Source organism: Ischnura elegans, chromosome 11 (genome assembly GCF_921293095.1).
Source record: "Ischnura elegans chromosome 11, ioIscEleg1.1, whole genome shotgun sequence".
Classification (NCBI taxonomy): Eukaryota; Metazoa; Arthropoda; class Insecta; order Odonata; family Coenagrionidae; genus Ischnura; species Ischnura elegans.
In genome coordinates this window covers 1,989,858-2,006,694 of record NC_060256.1, presented here as the reverse complement: position 1 = coordinate 2,006,694, position 16,837 = coordinate 1,989,858, and positions in this window count along the sequence as shown.

Sequence of the window (16,837 nt, the reverse complement as noted above, 5' to 3'; positions counted from 1 at the left end):
GGAACCAAGTTGGTCAAATGCTTTGAATACATCTGGGCGACATTTGGGGAAATAAGTATTGTCAGGTTTATTTTACTCAATTGCTTTAAATTCCTAAATGAATTGCTTCACTTACATGTATTTAATAATTCTGAAGCTGTTAGACAAGAGAACGAGTGTGGTTTTGCATAGGTTGGTCAAAAATATTAGGAAGCAGGGTAAAGGTAGGATTTAAATCTTAATTTATTAGATTAAAAGTATCAATATGATGTAAGTGATATTCCAGGCACGTTTTACGACCAAATAAATATATTGAAAACTTTGTCATTTATGCATAGCTTCATTCGGTATAACCTCAACTTCTTTCAACATTAACGTGGCTTTACGAAAAGAAACTAACAGGAGGGAGGATTTCCTCTTGATAAGGACCCGGCACTCTTGAAACTAGCGATCGGAAAATCGATTCCGATTTTAATCGAAAGTCGATTATCTCACTCCGACTTTAGACTTATTTGAAGCGACTTATTGTTTTGAAGAATCGATCAAAACCGATTTCAGCCGCTCGAATCCCGATTTTTAGCTTGCAACAGGATTTCAATAGTTTCGCCGATTCGATTTTGCTCCGCGCCGCTGTATTTCACTCTGAATCGATCTTCAAATCGACTAGTTTTGAAACCTCGTCGAGTTGAAGTTCGTAAAAAGGAAGAAGCATAATTGCATTCGATTTCATTCCGTGGTGTCCCGCAATCGCGTTTAGCGGCTCTTCACTTCGACACTTGGCCACATCAATCATCACTCCCTGCTCTCTCGCTCAATCTGCCTTCTCATTTCGCTCATCATTTTGCTTGTTCTGTGTTACTTTATAGACAATAGGTTACCTTCTAAGATTCAGCGCTATAATAGAAGTAGGCAGAAGCTAATTTCTTATGGTGATCTCTTCCTTGTACTCGAAGTCGTTGACCTTCTACAAAAATCAATTTCTGCTATTTACGGTAATTAATTAATGTTTGCATAGATACATAAAATTATACCTGTTGTTTGATTTGTCTACACATTCATAGGTTGGCTATACATTGGCCTTGTCTTTTTCAATAAGTCTATGTAGCCTAAGAAGCCTACGCATATAATTGCCGATGATACTGAAAATAATATTATCGAATACTGAAAATGCTTCGTAGTAAGAGTAAAGGGAAATGCTTATAATTGAGTGGGAGTGGAGTGGCAATGGGAGGTGCAAGTACGCCGTGCAGTCCACGATTTGATTTTCACCAAAAGTGGGATGAACTTTTGGGTGGAACAGATGTTTCCTTTCATTTTTAGAAAATATTTCATGATTGAGACATTAAATTGTTACAAACATCTTGCAGGACATTTGGGTAATACACGAAATACAATATTACTGCCATTTGGGTTCTTGGGAAAAGTTTCTTCTTGATAATTAGTTGCTAGATTTTGTGTACATTAAGAAATGTGCTGGCAAGATTTCTGAATGTTAAAGAGGCAAATAAAACATATCTCTCTGAATTGCAGCCTTTTTTGGGGTAATTATCTTTTGCTGGAGTGCATAAATTAAACCATAAAATGTTGTCATCTTTGCAAATCTGAAATTGGGTATATGAACGTTTGAGCATTGTGACGAATGCAAATTAGTTCATAATTTTGCAACAAGCTCTACGATTTTACAAAATTCACAAATAAAACTAGTCCAAGGAAAAAGCTAACTTTTTCCGGCATAGCGTATATTTCCATCAATTTTCAATTTCTACTTCTCGGGATTCTTACAGCATGAGCCAAGTAGTTATAGATGCAGATTAGTTATATAAATAAAGTTACTGGGAATAATATTTTTGCTTTACAAAAATGAAATTTCGTTGATATCGCACTAATCACAAGGTAATAAAATGGTCTTACTTTTTTCAACAATGAGTCGTGATAATAGTTTGGATCCTCAAAGGAATAAAAAATATAACTGTCATGTTTTACAACTCCGTGGAAGAGACTGTGCAGTTTTAAAAGCGTTTACAGCCCACTTTTTTGTTTTCTCGCATGTGCTACCGATGGCAGCTCATTTTTCACCTTATTGAGCATTACATTTGCGCAATAAATACTATTATTATTCTCAAAGATAACTTGATATTTTTTGTCGTAGATAGTACTTGTCTGGTATCAGTAAACAGTTTGCTAGACTTTGCATGCCATGAAGGGAGATGTTGCGGAATATGCGATTGTCATTACGTCATTACGTTAATTCTTTTATATGAATTTATTTTCTCGGTGGCGGCGGGGCAAAGTCCTAGCCGTCCCAACAATAGTCCGCGGGTTCGAGTACAGTCTGGGTAGGCTGCTCAGGGAACAGATGTTCGATTACGTTTAACTGTCAATTTGTTGGATAAAAACGATGTAAAGGTCAATGTAGTGCTGTTTTCGGTAGATTACTGTCCATGAAGGAATTTGGGAAAAAAACTTGTTCAGTGCCGTTAAAGATCCGTTGGGTGTTTATATGCGTTGGGCCTATTTGTATAATTCGTATGTTGTTACACAAGCACATCCGTATTTCACCATGCAACGACTTTAATTTAATATTTAACAATGTCGATTTCTATTTTAATTTTTCCATTACTTTGGGCATAAAATTGAATTTTCAGATAATCGACTTTTTCAAAATTCTAACGTCGATTAATCGAAACTTGAATCTGGATTTAAATTTCCAATCCCTAGTTTAGGCTGTAAGAATAAGGCAATGTGGCAGTAACGACGTTATCAATACATTTATTTAACCATGTGTGTTTCTACAAAGTTATGTTGCAAGTAATTGAAGGCCTAATGATTCTAGGGGATCGGGTTGGTGTGGAGGCTGGAGTTGAGAGACATTTCCCACCCCACTTTAGGCGGACAAAAGTCAAAAACTTTTACTAACAACCCTAAAATATTCATATATATATTTTAGAGACCGCTTTAACGAAATCCAATATTAAGTTTTCAATATTTTCGATTTTTTGATTTTTTTTTCAATTTATCACTTTTAGAATTTGAAAAGTGACTTGATTGGTTGTAAAAATAGATTATATATAAAAATTTGAAATAACAGAAATAAATAAAAAGTTAATTATCCTCGTGGTCAGATAAAATCTCATATAAAATTTGCAAAATTACTTTAGCAATATCTTTGAAAAAATCTTCATGCTTAATAGAAAAATAAATATTTGCTCTTAAGTTTGCATGTACCATTTTCCAATACACAAAGAAAGAAAATACTGCATTGAAGAGGTAGTTTTAACTTTCAAAAATAAAATACAATACAATATGGTTTATTTCGCGTAGAGAGTGAAAAAGTACTACATTGGCATTCCGGAATCGAATAAGTACACCTCGTTTGAACGTAAGTAACCTTTTCGAGCACTTCATTCATGACAGGGTGGGAGCCTCGCGAATGACCTCTGTACATTTAAAAAATCTCTGCTCTTATGTAGAAAACTTCACCACTTGTATCTATGAGTAGACAAAATATATAATGCATGCAAATTTCATTTATTACCAAATAATAGAATCTTAATGGACACAAGAAGGATTTGGTTCTTTCCCCGCGAATGCTGTTGATGAAATCTTCTCGGGAAATCAGCCGGGTGATGATGGCCATTGCTGCCAACGTTTCGATGGCCTTCTCTGCCATCGTCTTCAGGGCGAATGATGGACCTGGTTATTGCCGGGCTTATATACGCCGTTGGAGAGAAATAAAATGAATAGGGACGCGGGTTTCAACCTTAGCAAATCGTGGAACCCAATCATAAAAAGAATGGGTAAGCTGAGAGGAGGAGAGGACTCTAAAAAACTGACCAATCACGGACGACCTGACCTCCCCAACGGCGTATATAAGCCCGGCAACCATCGAAACGTTGGCAGCAATGGCCATCATCACCCGGCTGATTTCCCGAGAAGATTTCATCAACATTAATGGACACAGTTTATATTATAGTTTACTCGTTAGGTACTATGCGGCCATTACGGCCGGATGGATTCCCTTTCGGCTTGTCATGCATAGCTAATCTTTTATCATAAAACTCTTTTTGCAACTCGATGGCAGTTGATTTCTTTTACATTATTTAGCTCATTCTTCAATTAATAATATATCTAAAAATCACGTTGCGATTCCGTCCGATTATATAACTTTTCTCTAATTAAATAAAGCTTATAATTAATCGTAGCGGGCGTAACTTGGTGGAAATCCATAATCGCAGGAATAGAAGGATGAACAACTTTGCTATCTGCACATAGTAGTTTATTAACACCGACCATGGTTTCGTTACAGAGTAACATTATCAAGGTGGATAATGTTACTCACCTTGATAATGTTACTCTGTAACGAAACCATGGTCGGTGTTAATAAACTACTATGTGGAAATAGCAAAGTTGTTCATCCTTCTATTCCTGCGTAAATAAAACTTTTCATCATGAAAAATCAACGACGTTCCATTCATGATAACTGATTTCTCCAGGGCTACTTTCTCCAAAATATAAATTGTAAAAGCCAATTTATATTTTCAATAATTATTCCAATTGACTGAAAGTTATTAAATAAAATCAAAGGGACCAGTGTACTGTAATCATAGTTTAAAATCGACCGTCCATTTAGGCGTCTGCAACTCCGGGACCAATGCTTCCTTTTCTCTCACTTTGACAGTTATTTCTATGCGAAGGTGCACACATACCAACCCGTGAAATACACTGTTATGCAGATCAAACATCCTATTACCCAACCTAATATTTAAAAAAAAAACCATTTCAAACTTTCATTTTTGGACTTTTGTCCACTTGAAGTGGGGTTTGGCCCCACTGTGCGGCGGTCTCGGGTTCAAATCCCCGTGGTGGCAGAGAATTTTCAGAGACTGCACGATGTCTAATTGAATGTTTTGTGGAGGACATTTCAAGCGCAACACTCCGTCCGTCGTATGGGACGTTAAGCCGTGGTCCCCTTGACGCCTTTCGTTGAGAGCAGCCTTATGCCGACGCCGGGTTTCTCTCCACCCTTCCTTACCCACCCTTCCCTCATGGCGCAAATGACCTCAGCTGTCGGTCACCTCCCCTAAATACCATACCGTAGGTACTAATGATTCCATTTCCATTGCTTCGCTGCCCATGTAAAAGGTATCGTTCGCTCTAGCTCTATTCCTTCGACTCCCCCTGTCCATTTCTTCCTCCAATAAACACCCTCGTTTCCTTCACCTAGGGTGTGAGTGAGGGTTTTGCCGGTCGCGATAGCAACGACCCTTTCACTGAAAGTCCGCCCACCATCAGATCCCCCATCCTCATCACGATTCATTCCTTTTTATTGTCCTTTTCTCTATTACACTGCAACTGTGCTGCTATAACGGCGCAGGAGTGCGACATTGGCTGCCCGTCTACGTGATTCACTGGGTCGATGTAATGTTTCTCTTTGGCGCGTGATGAGGGGGAACGAAATAAAGACGCACTACATCAATGATTGGGTGGACTGCTCAAGGCGGGGGCATATTGGAATTTTTCAGTCTCCCATTTGCGGAGAGTAGAAAAAGTACGGAGCTTTATGGAAAGAAAACTGCTAACGGAATGTATACCATGTCGTAAGGAATGTCTGGCAGGAAGTGTCAATGTCTTCCGTTCCCTCGTCAAAGACCAAGGATACATATTTTAGCGTTATGGGAATTGAGATAGCCAAAAGAGGTATGCTTGCAGCAAGGAGGTTGCCTACTACGTTTCCGTTAATTCCGTGAAATTATGGCTCCGTCGAAGTTGCTTTTAAAAGACTCCTCGTACTTATATGAGAATCAGAGGTTTTGAGGGACTTTGGAAATCATGGAAAGTCATGAATTGACGGTTTCAGGTTCTCCGGATGCTTTTGTTGCTTGACTCTTCGCCGCCTTTAATAGCATTGGCCGTACTTCCGCTGAGCGCTCTTTGGACAGCACTCTCTTCCACACGGTGATGATTGAGTTGTCTCTGTTTATCTCATCGGTCTTTTTGATGCCTATGGCTTTCCTCACCTGACATTGGATAGTAATGCCTCTCCTTTGCCACTATCTTTTCTCCTTAAATCTTATGCCCTGCCTCTTTCAAAATTTATTCTGCAAAGGCAGGCAAATGGTGTTGTTTTTGTTAAGTGGCTCTTACATGCCCCTTTATTCATGTTGCCATTCATGTTTCTCCGAAATATGATTTTCCGCAGGAGCGTGGCACTTCGCACACGCCTTCGCACAGCTCCTGTTGTCTGTGACTACGTCACTAAAAGACCCAGGCATGCAGGCTGACACGGCTTGGAGTATAATCTAAATATCCTCATATCTCCTAGAAAATTACTCACTCCATGTCTATTTCTAATGCATCTCTTTCCATTCCATTTGGCTTTAGATCCTCTTTGTTATGCTTTTTCAATTTTTCAGGGCTTTCGTCATTGTATTTTGATTTGATTCCTCAAACTCATTAGTTAATTCTGGTCTTATCACTGTTTTGTAAATATTCAGTTTCATCGATAATTGGGGATTTAAAATATTTTCTCTCCGTTTCTCGAGGAAGACAAAAAAACTAATCCCCCACTTTTTGCGTGTCTTCCATCCTCCTATTTTTGCTACTATCTATCTATCGTAAATCCGGGTAATGAGGGACCGTCGTGCGCACAGCAATATCTTGGAGCCGCTAAGGGCCTTGTTTCTCTATAGTATGTTATGGCCCACTGGATGGTGGCCAGTAAGGAAGGGACATAAATAACAACCTTTGATGGCTCAGGACTGAAGAAAGGTCTTGCGCCTCCAATAGGATCGTGCTCGGGTCGGGATGGAACCAATTTACTGGGGATACTACCGCAGTCGTCATTTTCTCTGTTTCCCTTCCCCTACGAGCATGCCTTCTCTGTATCCGTGCTCTTTCCCCATTCGCCAGGTGTAATGACGTCCACTGACCCTTAAGCCAATCGCCTTCCCGATACCATGGTCAAATTCTAATGGCAATAAGTAGTGCTGGAAAGAGTTCAAGGAGAAAGGACATTTAAGTTTCGCTTTACAAATAACATTGCGTTGAAACGAGGGTTTGAATAAGCCATTATACACGTTTCACAAAGGTGTTAGATGAAATGACTTGTGTTCATTCAATTTAATCAAAACAATCGTTAAGCAATGCCATTTTGAAGGCAAAAATATGCCGGAAAAGGAATTTTTCTGTTTTTACTGTGACAATAGATTGTCTGCTTGATAAGTTTACGAAAAACTGCACATATCTACTCATTGCAATTAAATGCGTATATAACTAAAACAAGATCCTCATCACGCAATCTTTACTTCTTGGAAGCCCACAATCCTTTGCGTTGCCACCATGGTGCACCGAAAGACTTCCAGCACCGTCGGCATTGCGGCTGGAATCAATTAACCGGAATAGCGTTATGGTCCTGGTTCAAAGCATTTTTTCTCTGGGCTATCAATTATTGTGCATTTCACTGCCGTTCACGCGACTCGGTTTTAAGATATTCAATATATGCGTGTCCTCTGCCCTCTATGGATTTACCCTTCAACTAATCTTTTCGATGGCTCAGCTAATATTCCCGCAGGATTGCATTCCCAGCCCACGGCCTCCTACCTTATAGAGCAGCACATTGCCACGCTGTCTCCGTATACTTCCTCCACTCCATGCGTCCAATGCGCCCACAGCGTCCTTCTCCGGCTTCGCATCCCGTTGGTTGGTTTATGGAGAGGGCGACGGAAAGATTTGCGATCTGAGGAATGATGATGGAGAGGAATCCGGAGCCGCCCATTAACGGAAGGCGCCAACCAGAGGTGCCTCGGCGAAGCACAAATAAACTCAACAGGGCAGTCTCCGAACATTTTCTGCCGCTGCCGGGATTGAAACCCGGGCTGAAGGGATCGGAAGCCAAAAACCACACCAGCCACAAAAAATATACATAAAAGTAGTGGTCGCGGTAACTCTTGGCGACTGTCTGGACTTGGTTGTATTCCTCCGCGGGAAAGGACCATGCGGGGATTGAGCGGATTGGAAAGGCGTTCGGATTTGTAAAGCGGCAGTAAAGCGAGCGAATGCGCGCATCAATCTCAATGGGAATGGGCGCCACGTGGGAGTCAGACGGAGAAAGGGCGAACTCCTCCCCACCCACTCACGCCGTGAAGAGGGACCACTGTGCGAAGAATATCATGCGAGTGAAACTTCACAACGCATTTCCTTGCTCTTTACCAGGAGTCATAGTGGTCAGGGAAGTGGGAGAAATATCAGGGAGATGGGCGATGAATTTATGCGAATGTCAGAGATATTGGATAACAATGGTGAAAAAGGAAAATCGCAGTGGTGGGGGTTGCTTTTTGCTGGCGTCCTGGCTGCGCGGCAAGTGTCGCCACCTTCATTAACTTATTTCTGCTACCACGACGCCACCTAATTCCACAATATATTTTGCTAAAATTTTCTAATGAATCTCTCTATTCTACTGCCTCGGTATTGACATTGAGTCGGGGAAATTTTAAAAATACGGACTGGAAATCAGGGAAATGTCAGGGAAAATGAGAATTTATATATAAATATTTAAGCATTTTTAATCGTTTATTATTTGAGCGCCTAATACTGTGTACAATTTGGTCGTTCTGAGTGAGTAGAAAATAATAAATTTCGAGCAATACAAACGACTACTTCTTTCTACTCGACAGTTACTCCTTTTTTCACGAAACAGCTGCTGACTTTGCTCTGTCTTTCGTAAGCAATGCTGTGACACACATTTGTCCTATTTATTTGTCAGCATAAGGAGGAAAATTCATAAGTAACCCCTCCCTAAGGAGTGCACAAATAATGCTTCAACTTCCTTTTAGGCTCAATTGGTTAAATAATAGATTATATATAAATAATGGAACAGCTTCAAAAGCTGCCCCTTAAATATTTCACTTAAGAAAATATAAACCCAATATAGAAGTCTCACTTTTAATGCAATTAGAAAAGCCAAGTCATCAAACGTCATAAGATAAAAAATTCAGATAAGGGAGTCCCGGGCAAGAAGTATACATTGGGTTAGAAGAATAAACTGTTATTTCACAAATCGCTAATAGTTGGCGTCACAATACGCGTGGGTCGGCTCAGCTTATCCGTTTGGCGACGCCTCAACAGTAAAATCAATACAGAGTTTGTCGTTAAAGTGAATAAGAACGATATCTGCTGTTTTCTTACTATTTTCGACAAGGCTTGTTTGTATTTTTTGCACTAATTGTGTAGTGACCCATCATAATTTTTATTTGCTCGATGGCACGTTTCTTTAAGTTTATATTTGTGACTGTAGTCATCCACCGACCGCCAACGATATCTGAAAGCATCTTTCTAGTATTGTGGCTTCGGACAAGACGGGTATTGGCAAAACGGATAGGTACTCCTTTCGGAGGAGGAATACAACTTTGATGTGACTACCATATAGTACAACATGGACAAACAGGTGAGAAGAGCAGCACAACCACCACCATCATTATTATATCTGTCTTTCAAAAGCAAAAGCCAACTCGGTGTAGTGATCAGTGCGGAAAGGGTCCACCAACCAATGTTCTTTCATTCTGTAATGCAGCCAGTTGCTGTTTTCTTACGATTTTCACTAGGTTTTTACTTATTCCTTGCACCAATTGCCTACTGATAAATTATTCGTTCTTTTTTTTGATGGCAGATGTAATTCCACCATGTAAAAAGAAGAACGGTCAACACCAGCACTGTCGCCGGTATTCACACCACTACTTAGCAGACCCATACCGGCTATTGTGGCTCCCAAAACAAGCTGCAAACACAAGAGGCAATAATTAGAGATATTGCGGTTTGCTTCTGTTGAATCTATGAAGGCTAAAAAATATGATGAATTTAAAAACAAAAAGACAAAGATAACTGAATTTTCAGGACCCAGTAGCTGTAAAAGGCAGAGAAATCAAAGAATAAAAAGGCCATATCTATTTCTTTTGTTAGCTATGTACTTAAAAATACAATGAGCCGATTATCGAAGCCTGGATATAGTGCAGTCAAGTGCCAAGGATGGGCACATGAGAACTGCAAATCACATTGCAGGAGTAGGCAGCTATTTCTGAAATGGTTGTCAGGACTAACTTTTTTAAGTTTCAAGTTTTTTTTTTGCCCTGATGGCTAATCCGTTTTGCCTCGCGCGAACCGGTACGTTTTTATTAAATTTATTTTAAGGAGAAGTTACCGCTTAAGTTCTTATTTTTTAGTATCTCTGTTCAGAGTTTGTGAAAATAGTCCTGATTAATGATGAATAAAGTTTTGTTTAGCTATATTTTTACCTTTTTGTCAACACTTTCCGTTAATATATGCGCCTTTTCCGGGCCTCCTGAACGTCAAAAATAATCTCAAAAAGTAGTTAGAGGAAATAAAATATTTAACAGGAGGAAACCACCTGGTCATCAAAAATCATTGATAACAAATTTTATCAACATGCAAAATTCTGAATATACACTTTTCTTAAATTTAAACACAAATAGTTTTTTGAAAACTTTACTTTAAGATTTGATTACCTGAGTTATAATTTTTACGTTATGCGATATCATGGGTGTATTTATTCAATCCTTCTCCTGATAGTGTTTACACCCTGAGACTACTTACTAGGATATGAGGAAGATTATCTCTAAAATACCAGGGCATGACAAAATTAGAATGAGAGATCTGAAAAATCCTCATTTCAAAGTAAAAATCTGAACTATCCTCGTAAACAACTGCCTCCGGAATGGTTTTCTACCAGAAGATCTGAAACTTGCTTCCATTATACTTGTTCATAAAAACGAAGTAAATCTGACCTCAACAATTATAGGCGAATTTCCATCTTGAGCTCAGGTCGAATAAATCTTTTAAAAATATATTTATAATCATCTCTTACGATTATCGAGTGCCAAAAAGACTTATCCTCTGTCAGTACGGGTTTCAAAAATCAAAGGGCACTTTTAATCAAATCAAATCAAAGACGACGTTTAATATTTCCCGAGCATCGAGAATGAAAAATTCAATAAAGTATTTTCCATACCAGTGCTTTTCATCGATTTAAAAAAAAGCCTTTGATGCCTCAGATACTATTATTTGCCGGAGTAAATTGGATAAAATTGGTGTTAGGTGTCATATCTTAACATGGTTTTGGCGTTATATTTGCAATAGAAAGATGATAGTTAAATACGTGTATTAAATTGAGACTGCAAAACATGGAGTTCGTCAAGGCTCCATTCTAGGACTTTTGCTATTTTATATGCATAAATGATAGGTATATATTTGGCTATTAAACATAGTGAAATTATAATGTATGCTGACGATGTTGTAAAAATAAGTACACAAAATAATTTAGATACAAGTAGTATAACGATACGGACTGGCTTTAATATGTTAAATCTATGGGCGAACGATAATAAAGTAAGTATAAGTGAAGAAAAAACATCAACTATGCACATAACCTCAATGAATATTGCGAGGGAAGAGGTCAAGATAAAGCTGCATTCCCGTCATTGTATTCACGACTACAACTTAGATCTTGATACTATTTGCGCTTGCCCAATACTGGATCAGGTACATGGAATAAAAAGATTTGATTAAAATTATCAAACTGGTGTGATAGGGAGTACTTCATCTAAATATAGTTAATCTTTGATGTAAATTATGAAGCACTTGATTTATTTTACCAAACGCTCTTGATATATTTCATCAAACATTTTGATATTTCATAATTTGGTCAATTGTACGAAAGAGTTTGGTAACAATAACTGAACTAATTTAATACGATTCATAGTTTCGTAGCTTTCATCGAAGTTATGATTAATTTCACGAAGGTGCTTGTTTGTTTGCTAAACATTATCAAACTCTACATTATTATGCAAATTTGGTTTGATGGAATTCACGAAGTGCTTCGTAATCTATCGAACGGCCTGTCGTTCTTCTTTTGTTCATACCAATACACATTTGCAGTTGAAAGATTCTTAAACAGGCCTTACATAAAAGATAGGTTGGCAGATGATTTTGTTTTCATTATTAGTGATGGCGATAAAGTTTTAATTTTGCTTACGTTCATTTTTCTATCAATAACTGCTTTACAATGCAATGTTATCGGTAAGCTGGTGCATTAAAGACAATGATTGAATTGCGTATGATCATAGATATTAAAGCTGTAAGGAGATCTTTGTGTATTTCGACACATTAAAATTTTAATTAGAGGTATACCTAAGGTATAATCATTCGCGATCATGTGATAAAAGTCAACATACTAGATACAATCCATACTAAGGATATCACCCATCTCATCAAAGCCATCTCTACATCGATGTAAAAAGCCTGCAAATAAAGTTTTCTTGTACATCTGCACTAGATATTGATAAGGAGTACCTACGTAATACGATTGTGTGAATCAAATATTACTCTTAAGCTTACAAAGGGAAACTGTAGTCACACCTTATTCACATTTCAAAACAAAGGTTGATTATTTATAATAATAGTATATTACGACGTTTGTGTGAGCTATTTTTATGGCAACCATTTTAGCCTAGTTGTTAGAGTCTACCACGCTGGGGGGGGCCACGTTCAATACGTCGTGCAGGCGTATTCTTTTCTCCGCTTTTTTTGTCAGACCAATGTATGGGCAGAAAATCTTTTATATGTGCACGCTATGTCGGTATTATTATCCTTTTAATTTTGATAGTATTTATCTAACTGCTGCTGCCTGTTCGGTAACAATTACCAAACCAGTTTGATAGAATTTATCAAACTGGTTTGGTAATTGTTACTGAATTTTTCAATGTTCCATATGAACCGAAAAGTTTGATGAATTTCATTAGAATTTGATAGTTCTAACTAAACTTTTTTTTCCGTGTAAAAAAATATACCTACCTTGACGTGACAAACAGATGATCATTTCAACTTTCCCCTTTAAATTGAAAAATTAATCACACAATACGAATTTTAGCTTATCAAATATTTTAGCTGAGAGAGTTTGTACTTATTAGCATAAAATTAATGATTTATTTTGGAATGGTGGAGAGAATATTAAGACATGGGAATCACTGTGTGGGAAAGGCGTCAAATACTCTTTTAATCACAATTGTAAAGAACCGAAAGAAGATACTGAAATTAATTGATGCAGTTCGTTTCAACCACTGTTGTAATACTCGGCTAAAAGTACTCTGTACTAAAGAAAATACATTAAATGTGAATAAAATGCTAAATCGGTTCATTATTATAGAGAACTATTTCAAAAAAGAGCACAAAACTCAATGTAATAATACATTTTCTACGACAAACGTAGCAATCATTTGTTGAAAACATACCTATATAATAATACTTACGGTTGCTGTAGTATGTTGTACTTCATACTTTTAATTGTATACCAAAGACTATGTGAAATACAAAATATTTGGCCGAAATTAAAATAAAAGTCAAAGACTGGTTAATTAATGAAACTGTGACCATGTAACTTCTATAATTAACCTATCAAATACAAATTATATTAAATTCTCCTGTTTTGTTTCCAAAGCAACTTTTTGCGTCATGGTCTTGTTTCTTTTTTTGTTTACGAAGTCTATAAAATACTGGATAGAAATTTTGCTCGAAAATCTCGTAAAAGTGTCGATTGAAAAACCTTGCTTTATCTCTCCCTTATCTTTTTAAATATTTCTGGAAACAGGATTTCAGTACTCATAATTTCACATGCTCCATTTGCATTTTATACTAAGTGTTCCAGGTCATATCAATGTTGTGCGGATCAAATAATATTGATGGAACGAAGCCAGAGGGATTAAGGTGTTGACGATATTGATATTAATATTAACGATAAAGAGCTAATTCAGTGCAGTAAATAAATATCACTATGTAACAACAAGCTTTACATTTTCTTACTCGATATTTTCTTTTTCTGTGATTCCTGAAGCCATTTTATTTATTTTTTTACTTTCGTGCTTTTTCATCTCGTGCCATAAATTTTAATGACCTAAATAACAAATAAATGTTATGCCTATCGCGACGCATATACTGCATCTTTTTATCCTTCTAGAAATCAATATTTTATTCTTTTGCTTGGAGAGTATCCTCAATTTTCAAATTTCGAACTCATGGCCTGTTCTAAAAACAGAGAAAGAGTTTTTCAAGGACTTTGACAACGCTGGGTAAGCATCGTGCGTGACGTCAACATTTCGATGGAAGCTTAAAAGAGGGTAAGCAATGCGCATGAATCCGAGCCAAAGGATTAGACGCTGCACTCACACCTCGGAAGAAAAGAAAATGCTCTCTCCCCGAAAATGTGCCCCCGAGAAGGGGTTTTAAAGGAGAAAGAATACCTCCTCTTTGTTTCCGTAGGGCTCGGGGGAGGAAGAAACGGTTTTCAGTTGTTTTCCTTCCGATCTTCACTTGTTCCCTTCTCACTTCCTCCGATGGAGCGAAGAAAGCAAGAGTGAGATTCCTTCTCCTTCTTTTTTTATCTTTTCTCTTCTTTTTTTCCTCTCTCCGCTTGTTTACACTTGATGGAATTTCCCTGTTTCCACGTATTAAGAAGCACCACTTAATTCTCTCAGTTCTAAGGGGCTTTACGAGGGAGGTATTCATTGCAGCGCATTATTTTCGGAGACGAGAAATAACCCTTAATTTTAACCAGAGGCCTCATCCCTCTGTGGTCGGTGGCTCTGCTACATTAGGGGAGAAATGCGGGCGGTGTCCCAAAGGAAGCTCGTTCATCACACCCCTTGCTCGCCTTAATGCGCCTCTTGTTTATTCTGCCGTAAAATAAAACTCCCAAGGAGTTCGTGGTCTTTGCCCTGTAGTATTCACTGGTGAATATTGCGTTTTTAAACAATGCTTGATGAGGTGTTGACACTTTATCTTGTCTCTGGCTCTTTCAATGATTAATTTTACCTCTTACCATTTTGCTGATTGCCCTAGATCTTAGTATTTCGGTTGCAGATTAGTATTTACGTTTAATTTGCTGCGAGCGCTCGATATTCTTAATACTAATATCGGCTTGAGAGTGGCTTCTAAGTTCCGTCGAAAATATCATAGATAATAGGGGTACGAACAGCTTTAGTTATTTTATTGATGCATTTTAAAATGATACACGAGTGTCTCATATCCTTCACCTACCCTGATGACATTTAAAACTCGACAGGTTGGTGTTTTTAATTGTTCCAAAGGGACAAAATACCAAATTTGAAAGGAATCGGAGATATCGAGTGGAGGTGGCAGTTGAAATTACGTGAAATGACACATGTCTACACTCATCATACGTGAAGTTTGAAGAACAATTTTTTCCATGAGCTCCCTTCATTATTACAATCCCTCAGGTCAGGTTTTTTATGCTACAAGTCATGAATATCACATTTAAGGAAACTCCAACCGGATTCTTCATGTATTGCCACCAGCCGCGTAATTGAAAGGGTTTTCAAAAGTCGCCACACGCGTCGTTGACGGCTAGAGCGATCTGAATTTCACGAGGACACTCGCAATAATTTGTGTTGTTGACGGAAATTAATATTCGTGATGTTTTTATGCATCAAATTCATACATTTTAAACACTTTTCTCATAATCGCGAATATTGTACATAAACTAAAGATTGGTAATCAATGGATTGCTTTAACCTCATCGCCGCGCTGCGGATATTGTTCGAAAACCAAGTAATACGCCGTAAGGATTATTCCAGCCCAGTGCAACTCCCGAAGCCTGGTAATGCCAAACGATGTCGTCCTTATTGTCGCCCGGCGATGGTTTCAAACATAGATGGCAGCACCGAAGCTCGCCCGTGTGCCCCTATTCATTTACCTTGTTAGGACTTAGCGGAAAAGGCTCTCAATATGAATTTATGTCTTTTAAATACTGACTTATGCGCTGAAACTTATTTTCACAATTAAAAATCTTTGTTCCATGAAATAAATGCGTGCAAAACCATGAAATAAGCCCCCGAACATGACATTCTCTACCTCATTGCATTCCGTCCGCTAGGCTTCAAACAGATCAATCAACGGCGTCAATCAAGCACAAACTCTACAGAATGGGATTATAGCTAATACTTATCGCAACCACATATTAGTGGAATTCAACTTCCTGAGTTATAAGCACGTAATTCCGATTCAAGGAGATATATTATGTTATGAAACAGTCCCAGACTAGAGGTGATAGTATTTTATCAACGTATGTTATAAAAGAGGTTCTAAACAACAAATTTAAATCCTTTATATATCGAATCAAGCCTTGAATAGCATTTTTAACACGCCGTATTTCTTTCCTGCGATAGAAATGTGGAAAAGCCTAAGTGTAGGCCCCCGAACTTCGCATTTAGTGTATCATTAAAAATCTGCTAGAATTTCATGAGGTCAATCAACAATGTAAAATTAAGTACAAACTGCATGGATAAATAGTTAATACTTATCTCAACAGTTTATCAGTGAAATTCAGCTTCTAAGTGGTGAACAGATAACTCCGTTTCAAAGCATATGTGATGCTACGAAAGTGAATGCTAGACTGGAAATAATTGCACGTTATAGTTGTTTTACTAATCGAGGCAGAAGGAACAGGATAAAATGATAAGATCCTGTATAATATACTAGCTTAAAGTGCCCTATTTCAACAGGAATAGCGGCTTCCAATAGACATTGCCACTGTGTTGTGGTCGAAAAGGTTGGCTGAGGCTGTAAATCTTAAGGAATAGATATGGAATAAGTGTCAACGAAGTCAATTCTAATGCAAAAATTCGTCCTTTCCCTCGAAAGAGTCAAAAAACTTCATCGAGAAAAGTTTCCTTATACATCGCTCTTGGTATCGCAAGAAAATTGATCGTTCTTAAGTAGCTTCTATATTCGAAAGTTTGCTGAAATAAGATCACTCCCGGACAATCACCATAAAACT